Source organism: Alnus glutinosa, chromosome 10, assembly GCF_958979055.1.
Source record: "Alnus glutinosa chromosome 10, dhAlnGlut1.1, whole genome shotgun sequence".
NCBI classification, from domain to species: domain Eukaryota; kingdom Viridiplantae; phylum Streptophyta; class Magnoliopsida; order Fagales; family Betulaceae; genus Alnus; species Alnus glutinosa.
In genome coordinates, this window is record NC_084895.1 from 23480706 (window position 1) to 23491272 (window position 10567).

Below are 10567 nucleotides of genomic sequence, written 5' to 3' on the forward strand. Positions count from 1 at the left end.
TAATATACAATAAATAAAAATATTATATCTAATGTTGACTCTCTTTGATACGTGTTATAAATTTATGAAATTTATATTATTTCATGATATTATCTCTTTGATACATGTTATAATTGCCATTTAGATTTACTAAGTAAATAAATAACCATAACATGTATCAAAGAGAACAAACTACTGCCTTCAGTTTTTTCTCCAAAAATAAAAAAACTAAAATTCTATGAAATGGAAATATCAAAAATAGGGAGCTAACAGGATGTAAAATAAAGAACATCTTCTTGGAGATAACTTTAGAAACGACGATCATCTATACAGACAGAATCTTACGTACATCTTCTACAAAAACAGTGTTCCAACAAGCAAAATATTAATTAAGCATTGCTTTATCCAACACCCACACTACAAAATTACTGCTGAAGAAGGAAAATAAAGTTTATTTCCAAGAACCTCCAAAGCTCTATTCTAATTTTAATAGATGACTTCATAAAATAAATAAATAAACCCTCAAGAAGGGAAATCATCCTTAAGTCATGCTCTCAATTGTTCAGTGGGATACTTGTGTGAGAAAATCATCCCCCAAGTGATAACATCATTACACTTTCCAATTTCCAAGCCAATTTCCAAGCCAAGCTTCTCTGTTGGGTGGCATTAATCAGCCACACCGTTCAATCAATGTGAAAGTTTTATGCTCCAAATCTAGATCTTGATGTGGAAGTAATCGGGGTCAAAGTGATGTAAACGTACACAACCATCTTCGCCTCCGCTTGAGAAACTACGAGTTGAAAAATATCAAATAGGTAAGAGCTAAAAAATTTAAATTGTAATTCAAGACATCATGTCATTTAAACAATTCAAATTTCCACCAAATTGTAGGACAATTTTGGTCAATCAGATTACAAAAGCATTTAAAGTGAAGGCTAATATAACTACTACACTAATAGGAGACATAGAATTAATGTGCCTTGATTTAAACTGAACAATTGAACACGACTGATTTCAACAAATGATTACAGAAAAGCAGCAAAAATAGGAAATGAGCATAAGCCAATTATAGATTGATGCATGCCATTCCATTTCCATGGGAAACTTAAGAATATTGGGTTAACTCCTATTCCTTCACTAGAAATCCTAAAAGACCATCACACAATACTCTCTCTACCTTTAAAGATGCCAATACTACCAAGAAAACAGTTAGTACTACTTCAAAAAAGCCTCCACCAGCCTAAGTTACACCCCCCAATTTAAGACAGACACATATTTATGCAAATAACCTAAAGACTCATAGACCTGATACATATACCAGAACACATATATAAACATAACCTATCACTATTATCATAAGTTTCCACCCAAATATCCCTGCGTTTTATACATATTAAGGTAAAGTGCAATTGTGCTCCTTCAACATTAGATAATGTTTCAATTTGGCCAAATCTTCCAATTGCGCCAATGTTACCCTCCAAATTTAAGCATTTTTCAATTACATCGTTCCGTCTACATCCATTTAAACTCATCTCACTCAAGTAGACACATGCCAGTTATATAAATTAATGTTACGTTGTAAGGAGATGTATGCTTTTGTAGCATGTAATCCTTCTTAGTGTTTATAGAGCTCAGAGCTTATGTTTGTGGCAGATTTTGACGAGTTAATATTTTAGGTATTTTTAATTGATTATTTATGAAAAAATATACTCTGGTTTTCGATAATATATGGTTTAGAGTATGGGGCAAGACAAGGAGCCTTTAGTCAACACTAATTTAGAAAACCTAATTTGCTAGAATATATATATATATATATATATATATACACACACACACCTTTTTCCGTCAGGGTTGAATGCCAGAGCATTTATCGGTCCAAAATGCCCTTTCACACCTCCAATTTCTTCTTGAAGAATCTACACATAGGGAAATGAGAGTACATCATATACTGAAGAGACTAAACAGCCACGGACTGTTATATTATTAGAGAACTTAAATGAAAATATGATTCTAATTATACCTTCTCAAAGAATTTAGCCTCAAATTTTCCAGCACGATGATCAGTGGTCTTGACATTAGATGCATCTTGACCACCTCCAAGCACCACCTAAGAAAGTATAAAGCATTGAAATGGATTAGACGATGTAAAATGATGTAAATGCATAAAGAAGAAATATAAACCAATCAAACAGAAACATTTTTTAACACTCATAGTAATGTGCCTCCCCACCCCACAAAAAAATAAAAAAAAAAAGCGCAAAAGTACACCTTGTGTATGTGAGTTTGTTTAACCTTGATAACAACCTAGACTAGGTTGATGATTCTTCAATCCCTACACATCAAATGACAAAGAGCCTTCACCTCAGAGTACCACAAAATCATATCCATCTGTATAGTTAAAGGTTTTTAACTCAAAAGTCAATAAACTCAGAACCTCAAAAGAGAGAACCTTTAGAGCTATCTTAAAGAACCACGAAACTACTTCAATCCTCAAAGTAACATGATTTAACCTAAGTTGAGAGTTCAAAATTCCTAAAATTAAATTTATGTTTGTAACCAATAACATAAATAGCACTAAATTCCCTATTGAAATACAAACTAATGAAAGGTCCAACCATAATCCAAACCCTTGAACACAACTTGAACACTCAAGCCTGAACAATTTGGGCATATAAATTTTGAATGAAAGTTGTCACGGTTGCTTGGTGGTTTAAGTTGACTTCAAGCTATAATGTTGTAATAACCCTGCTACCAATCCCACATACTCGTGGTCAACTGTTGAAAGACTTGCATATAACATCAAACTAGAGTAGCTGAAAGACAAGAAACTTCTTTATAACAATCCTTATATCAATGATAGGTAAACACAATCATGTTCTCATATAGGATCGAATCAATGACTTCACCACCCCACTCTTTTTTGTGGGGCCAAGCAATGTCAGTTGGTCCAAAGATCATTGATGACTTCCACCCCTACCAATCATGAAGGTGTCATCCAATCCCAAGTCATCAACAATCGGCCGAAGACTTAACCAGAAAGCTAAGGACCTTTCACAACCGGACAACCCACCATCTAAAACCACCCAATTGCTTTATCCAAGTTGCAATTTCATTCAAAACTTTCAAATTCCAGCCCAATCAAATTACGTTCAAAATAAGTGCTACTTCACATTTCCTCTTCCTAATCAAAATAATCCTTAAATGTACAATTTGCTTTGCCAACATAATTTACCCACTCACAAACACAAGTATGGTATGGGAAAAGAAAATCTGTAGATTATATAATACTATTCAAATCTGAATTTCAAATTACAAAACTTAAGCATACATTTAACAGTCTGTGTAAAAAATAAAATATAAAAGCAAGGAACATAAGAAGTGATGGGGGCATTAATTCAGCAAAATAAAGTGCTCTACTAAGATTATAGTCATGAAAAAATGAGTGATAGAGAGATACATTCATTGTTCCTCAATCAGTAAACCATACTAAAGTTCACATTTATTGAAGGATTAATACAATGGACCCCATGCCTAAGTGAAATATTGACACTTTGCATTCATATCACAATTCAACCCAATATTCGCGGTTTCTAAGGAGTACACTAACATATGTAACCAATGCTTCTATGACCAACATTAAGGTGTTCCATCTAATGAATCCTTAATAATTTCTCTAAACATTGCAGCATTTCAGTTTAGATCTTACATCCTCAACTACATTTTTAGTAAAATAGCAGGTTCTTGGATTGAAGTAGCAACAACAATGATTTGGATTTCTAAGAAAACTTTGTGAGCAGGGGCAGAGCCACCATTTGGAAAATACAGACCGTCTTTGGCTGCCTCCAAAAGTAGGTATGGATTATTATTTATTTTTTATTTTTTTAATGGAGTAGACCTAAGTTTATCATTTCCTCCTTGTTTAATTATTTATGATGGAATATCACCAAACCGTTTGATGCGGACAACATGTATTATTGGCAGGGAACCCATGTTTAACGTAACAATTTCGGTCACAACACAGGCAAGGTGCATGTGAGAAGTAAAAACAAGGGGCCAACATGACAGGACAATACCACAATTTCAATTCTTACCTGGTATAGGCCGCACAATTTGGAAGATAGGTAAGCTGCACCACAGCATAAAGAAGATGAAATGTCAGACTCAGGAGTGCAGTGAACCCCATATTCTTCTTCTAGCTAAAAGAATAATTGCAACAGGGAACTTGAAACTCTTAGAAACTCACAGGAGCTGGAAGAATATCGGAGACAATGAACCAGTATCTAAATACATGCACCCAACAACCATACACATGACACAAAGCAATAATTCATATAAAACTAAAAATTGGAAAACTAATGCAAAGCATATGAGGCGATAAATCATACAAAACTAGAAATTGGAAAATTCATGCTACAAAATGGCAATCATATTCAAGTTAGTATATTGGAGTTTTGATGATATAAGGACTAAGAACTTATGTCCAAACCCTCAGGCTAAGAACATTAGTTATGCTCAATACAACAAATAGAACTCGATTACCCCAAAATGGCAGATTGAATAACTCTAAGTCAAGTTAATCAGGGGAGCAAAGACATCATTCCAACCATCCAAAACAAGTATAAATAAACAAACAAAGCAACCAAAACAAAAATTTATCACTCCAAAAGAATGGGAAAAACAAAAAAAAAACAAAACAAAATTTACACCACACCTATCTGGAGTGACCTCTGGGAATTTCTTTGGAGCCCAAGACGTTAACATGTTCCCCACACAAAGCAATCCACCTTCATAATCCACGCCATTTACAGTGAACCCCGTTTCCGAATACCTAAGTTTAGCAAAAGCAAACACAATTCGATCTAAGTTACGCAAAGTATGTGTGATTGAAATGAGAAAAGGGATTTGATTTTGAATGTTGTAGAAAGAGCGTGATGGTCGAGTGGTAATTCATGGCATTCCGAAGGGAAAAAGCGGGAGAAGAAGGTATCGTTGGAAGCGGAGCTGGTCTTCAGGGACGTTGTCGATGAGATTGATCTGATCGTAGAGGGAGAAAGCGCGTCGCGGCGACGGCGACGGCGGCGACAAGATATTAGAAAACATATTAGAGAACATATATATACCCTGGCTCAAGGGGTAAAAAGGAGAAAAGATAAAATCAGGATCATCGACCGACAAGAGGACTAAGATGGACCCCACTCCATGTGCCCAGGAAAGAGAAGGGCACATCCTTCCTTTCCTGGGCAAATTTAATTGGCTAATGCTTAGGAGAAGCACTTCTTCCGGACATCATCCGGAAAAAATGCTTTTCCATGGCATTATTGTAATTAAAAATGGCATTACTGTAATATTTTAATTACAACAATGCCATGGAGAAGCATTTTTCCCGGATGAAATCCGGAAAAAATGCTTCTCCTAAGCATTGCTCAATTTAATTTGTTTGTCTATCCCGTCTTTCTATAGCAAATCTTTTCCATCAAATTGGTTTTTTTTTTTTTTTTTTTTTCGCTACTACACGAAAAGAAAATTTTAAATAATTTTCTAATAAGTTTTAGCTTTGACTCTCCAGTTTTCTGTTCATTTATTATTATTTTGAGAGTTATAGCTTATGATTTTTCATTATTTTATAAAAAAGTACTTAAATAGTAAAAATTTGTCAATTTAAGATATTCGTATTTCATTTTTTTTCAATTTCAATTTTTTGTTAAAATTTTCAAAATACCTCTAATTATTTAGGGAAAAAAAATGTTCAGATTTAGGTATTGGTTAAAATTTAACGAAATTTGTAAAAATAACCGATACCTGAATCTTTGAAAAAAATATATAAATTTTTTTCAGAAAATAAACACATGCATATTTTAAGAATTTTAATAAAATTTTACAGAAAATTCTAATCGTAGAATGAAATTGAAAGATGAATAACCTAAATTGATATTTTTAAAATTTGAATACCTTTTTAACAAAAATGATAAAAGATAGAAGTTGTAAGTAAAATTTTCCTTATTTATTTATTTATTTATTTAACTTTAAAATGCAAGTACACGAAAACAATACATGAAATTAAAATATGGGCTTATAAATTCTTGGCATGGATGTCAAGAATTCAAGCTAGCAATAAAAGGAATTAAAGATGTATATTGAGTCCAAAATAACCAAATAGCGGCGGTTGCATAACAATTAATTAATTGAACACAGAGGAAATACATATGCAAAACAAAATTATCAGAAATACAGAAGTAGTAAAACAACCACAAAACAGCGACAACACATCTCTTGCAGCCGCAAATGGTTGCTTTGCCGGTCAGTTGCCTGCGGGCGGGACGACGACGACCGTCTCCAGCTCGATCTCTTGGGGGTTCGCTGGACGTGGCGGTTGACCTGTAGTGATTGGTGGGTCAGTCTTGAAGTAATCGGCCATGAGCTTCTTATAGATCACAGTGATGACCACCCCGAAGATGGCAAGCAAAGCAACCTTCGCAAGGTCATGATACCCATAGGAGCTCTGTGGGCTTATGGGGGCCGGACGAGATGGAGCATCGTAACCTTCCATTCTTGAATCTTGTCGTCGAAGAGAATGAATTAAGTTGAGAACTACGACTCACAATCACAGTCGCACAATAACACTGCTACCTGCAGTGATAATACATACAACATATTAGAAAACCGATGGACCGAAAACACTACTATCAGAGAAACACTAACTTACCTCTCTACGATTACGACTCACTGAAATCGACGAAACAGAGAAGAAGCCTTGAGAAAAATAATATGATCAAATGTCTGAACCAGAGAATGTGAGCACAAGATGATTTGAGCGTGTTGGCTTATATAGCCACACATAGAAATTGAGTTTCAAATCGTGGCCGTTGAAAAATACGTTGACTGCATCCAAAGGCCGTAAACTATTGTTTTCTGATGCGTTGGTTCCCAAGTTTGGGAACTCGAAACTTTCTTTTGGTTAATCTTGTTTCTGCGCGTTATTAATTAATTATTTCTTTGAAAACTCAATTAATTATGTTTATGTATATATTTTTATACCAAAATCCATAAGTCAAAATACCCTTTTGCTTTTCATTTTTCCCTTTCGACTTGGACAGCTAGCGCTGGTTAGCGTCTTCCATTTTTGGTTTAGACAGAAATTTTCTACAAATTAATTTGTAGAAAATTTCTTACAACTCACATATAAGAATGACAAGTGTCATTTGGTATGTAAGAAGCACATATTTTTTAATAGCATTAATAAAAAAACATGTAAAAAGTACATGCTATTTAAATAATATGTGTTTTTCATATGCTCAAGGAACACATGTCAATCTTATTTGTTGGTTGTAGAAAATTTTTCACAAATTGATTTGTAAAAAAAATTTGTCCTTTTGCTAATGGGGTGCGACTGTCGAGACCCGCGAGATACAGGCTAAATGCCATCCTATCGATAGGAATTATTTATACGTGTCAGTTTTGGAGATCGAAAGGGAGGTAAATCCTTTCGATTAATTTATATTTTAGAAAAATATTTACAATAAAATAATAATTTGATTGGGACGCGGACTTTTCTCTTAATTTAGAATGGAGTGTCTTTGATGCAGGTAGCTAGTTTTGATTGCCGACAATTAATTCCTACGACTTGAACTGTTTACCTGTTGCTGGTGCTGTTTGTTATTGTATCGTTGAAATCATTATTGCTACGACTTGAACTGTATTTGTCGTTACCGCTAGAACTAAACAAAACCGCTGTTTACTATCGTTGAAATCATAATTATTGGGACCATATTGAAGGAATTATGTCAGAATGTGGACTTTGGTCAGAAATCCTACATCTATTACTCTATTTATTGATGAATTAACAAACAATATAAATAACCATGTGAGACAGAATTATAACAAACTGAGAATGAGTGTTGGATACACTCACTTTTCCCAAGATTCAAAACTTCTGTTAAATTCTGACCAATACTTAAATCTGAGCATTTTTTATTTCTCCCACAAAAGTGGCGATTTGTGGTTTTGGATGAGACCAACAAAAGAGATTTTATTTCTTCAATATGGTCGGAATTAATTGTCGGCAATCAAAACTAGCTACCTGCATCAAAGACACTCCATTCTAAATTAAGAGAAAAGTCCGCGTCCCAATCAAATTATTATTTTATTGTAAATATTTTTCTAAAATATAAATTAATCGAAAGGATTTACCTCCCTTTCGATCTCCAAAACTGACACGTATAAATAATTCCTATCGATAGGATGGCATTTAGCCTGTATCTCGCGGGTCTCGACAGTCGCACCCCATTAGCAAAAGGACAAATTTTTTTTACAAATCAATTTGTGAAAAATTTTCTACAACCAACAAATAAGATTGACATGTGTTCCTTGAGCATATGAAAAACACATATTATTTAAATAGCATGTACTTTTTACATGTTTTTTTATTAATGCTATTAAAAAATATGTGCTTCTTACATACCAAATGACACTTGTCATTCTTATATGTGAGTTGTAAGAAATTTTCTACAAATTAATTTGTAGAAAATTTCTGTCTAAACCAAAAATGGAAGACGCTAACCAGCGCTAGCTGTCCAAGTCGAAAGGGAAAAATGAAAAGCAAAAGGGTATTTTGACTTATGGATTTTGGTATAAAAATATATACATAAACATAATTAATTGAGTTTTCAAAGAAATAATTAATTAATAACGCGCAGAAACAAGATTAACCAAAAGAAAGTTTCGAGTTCCCAAACTTGGGAACCAACGCATCAGAAAACAATAGTTTACGGCCTTTGGATGCAGTCAACGTATTTTTCAACGGCCACGATTTGAAACTCAATTTCTATGTGTGGCTATATAAGCCAACACGCTCAAATCATCTTGTGCTCACATTCTCTGGTTCAGACATTTGATCATATTATTTTTCTCAAGGCTTCTTCTCTGTTTCGTCGATTTCAGTGAGTCGTAATCGTAGAGAGGTAAGTTAGTGTTTCTCTGATAGTAGTGTTTTCGGTCCATCGGTTTTCTAATATGTTGTATGTATTATCACTGCAGGTAGCAGTGTTATTGTGCGACTGTGATTGTGAGTCGTAGTTCTCAACTTAATTCATTCTCTTCGACGACAAGATTCAAGAATGGAAGGTTACGATGCTCCATCTCGTCCGGCCCCCATAAGCCCACAGAGCTCCTATGGGTATCATGACCTTGCGAAGGTTGCTTTGCTTGCCATCTTCGGGGTGGTCATCACTGTGATCTATAAGAAGCTCATGGCCGATTACTTCAAGACTGACCCACCAATCACTACAGGTCAACCGCCACGTCCAGCGAACCCCCAAGAGATCGAGCTGGAGACGGTCGTCGTCGTCCCGCCCGCAGGCAACTGACCGGCAAAGCAACCATTTGCGGCTGCAAGAGATGTGTTGTCGCTGTTTTGTGGTTGTTTTACTACTTCTGTATTTCTGATAATTTTGTTTTGCATATGTATTTCCTCTGTGTTCAATTAATTAATTGTTATGCAACCGCCGCTATTTGGTTATTTTGGACTCAATATACATCTTTAATTCCTTTTATTGCTAGCTTGAATTCTTGACATCCATGCCAAGAATTTATAAGCCCATATTTTAATTTCATGTATTGTTTTCGTGTACTTGCATTTTAAAGTTAAATAAATAAATAAATAAATAAGGAAAATTTTACTTACAACTTCTATCTTTTATCATTTTTGTTAAAAAGGTATTCAAATTTTAAAAATATCAATTTAGGTTATTCATCTTTCAATTTCATTCTACGATTAGAATTTTCTGTAAAATTTTATTAAAATTCTTAAAATATGCATGTGTTTATTTTCTGAAAAAAATTTATATATTTTTTTCAAAGATTCAGGTATCGGTTATTTTTACAAATTTCGTTAAATTTTAACCAATACCTAAATCTGAACATTTTTTTTCCCTAAATAATTAGAGGTATTTTGAAAATTTTAACAAAAAATTGAAATTGAAAAAAAATGAAATACGAATATCTTAAATTGACAAATTTTTACTATTTAAGTACTTTTTTATAAAATAATGAAAAATCATAAGCTATAACTCTCAAAATAATAATAAATGAACAGAAAACTGGAGAGTCAAAGCTAAAACTTATTAGAAAATTATTTAAAATTTTCTTTTCGTGTAGTAGCGAAAAAAAAAAAAAAAAAAAACCAATTTGATGGAAAAGATTTGCTATAGAAAGACGGGATAGACAAACAAATTAAATTGAGCAATGCTTAGGAGAAGCATTTTTTCCGGATTTCATCCGGGAAAAATGCTTCTCCATGGCATTGTTGTAATTAAAATATTACAGTAATGCCATTTTTAATTACAATAATGCCATGGAAAAGCATTTTTTCCGGATGATGTCCGGAAGAAGTGCTTCTCCTAAGCATTAGCCAATTAAATTTGCCCAGGAAAGGAAGGATGTGCCCTTCTCTTTCCTGGGCACATGGAGTGGGGTCCATCTTAGTCCTCTTGTCGGTCGATGATCCTGATTTTATCTTTTCTCCTTTTTACCCCTTGAGCCAGGGTATATATATGTTCTCTAATATGTTTTCTAATATCTTGTCGCCGCCGTC

At 33.9% G+C, this 10567-nt stretch overlaps 1 long non-coding RNA gene across 1 annotated transcript; it reads right to left on the reverse strand.

The window, feature by feature from the left end:
• Window positions 1-616: 616 nt before the first annotated feature.
• Window positions 617-5050, reverse strand: LOC133880755 (uncharacterized). Its single transcript, XR_009902392.1, has 5 exons — window positions 4691-5050; window positions 4071-4105; window positions 2000-2086; window positions 1816-1895; window positions 617-769 (listed from the first exon to the last, which is right to left on the reverse strand). It is a non-coding gene; the product is annotated as an uncharacterized LOC133880755 (long non-coding RNA).
• Between the last annotated feature and the right edge of the window lie 5517 nt (window positions 5051-10567).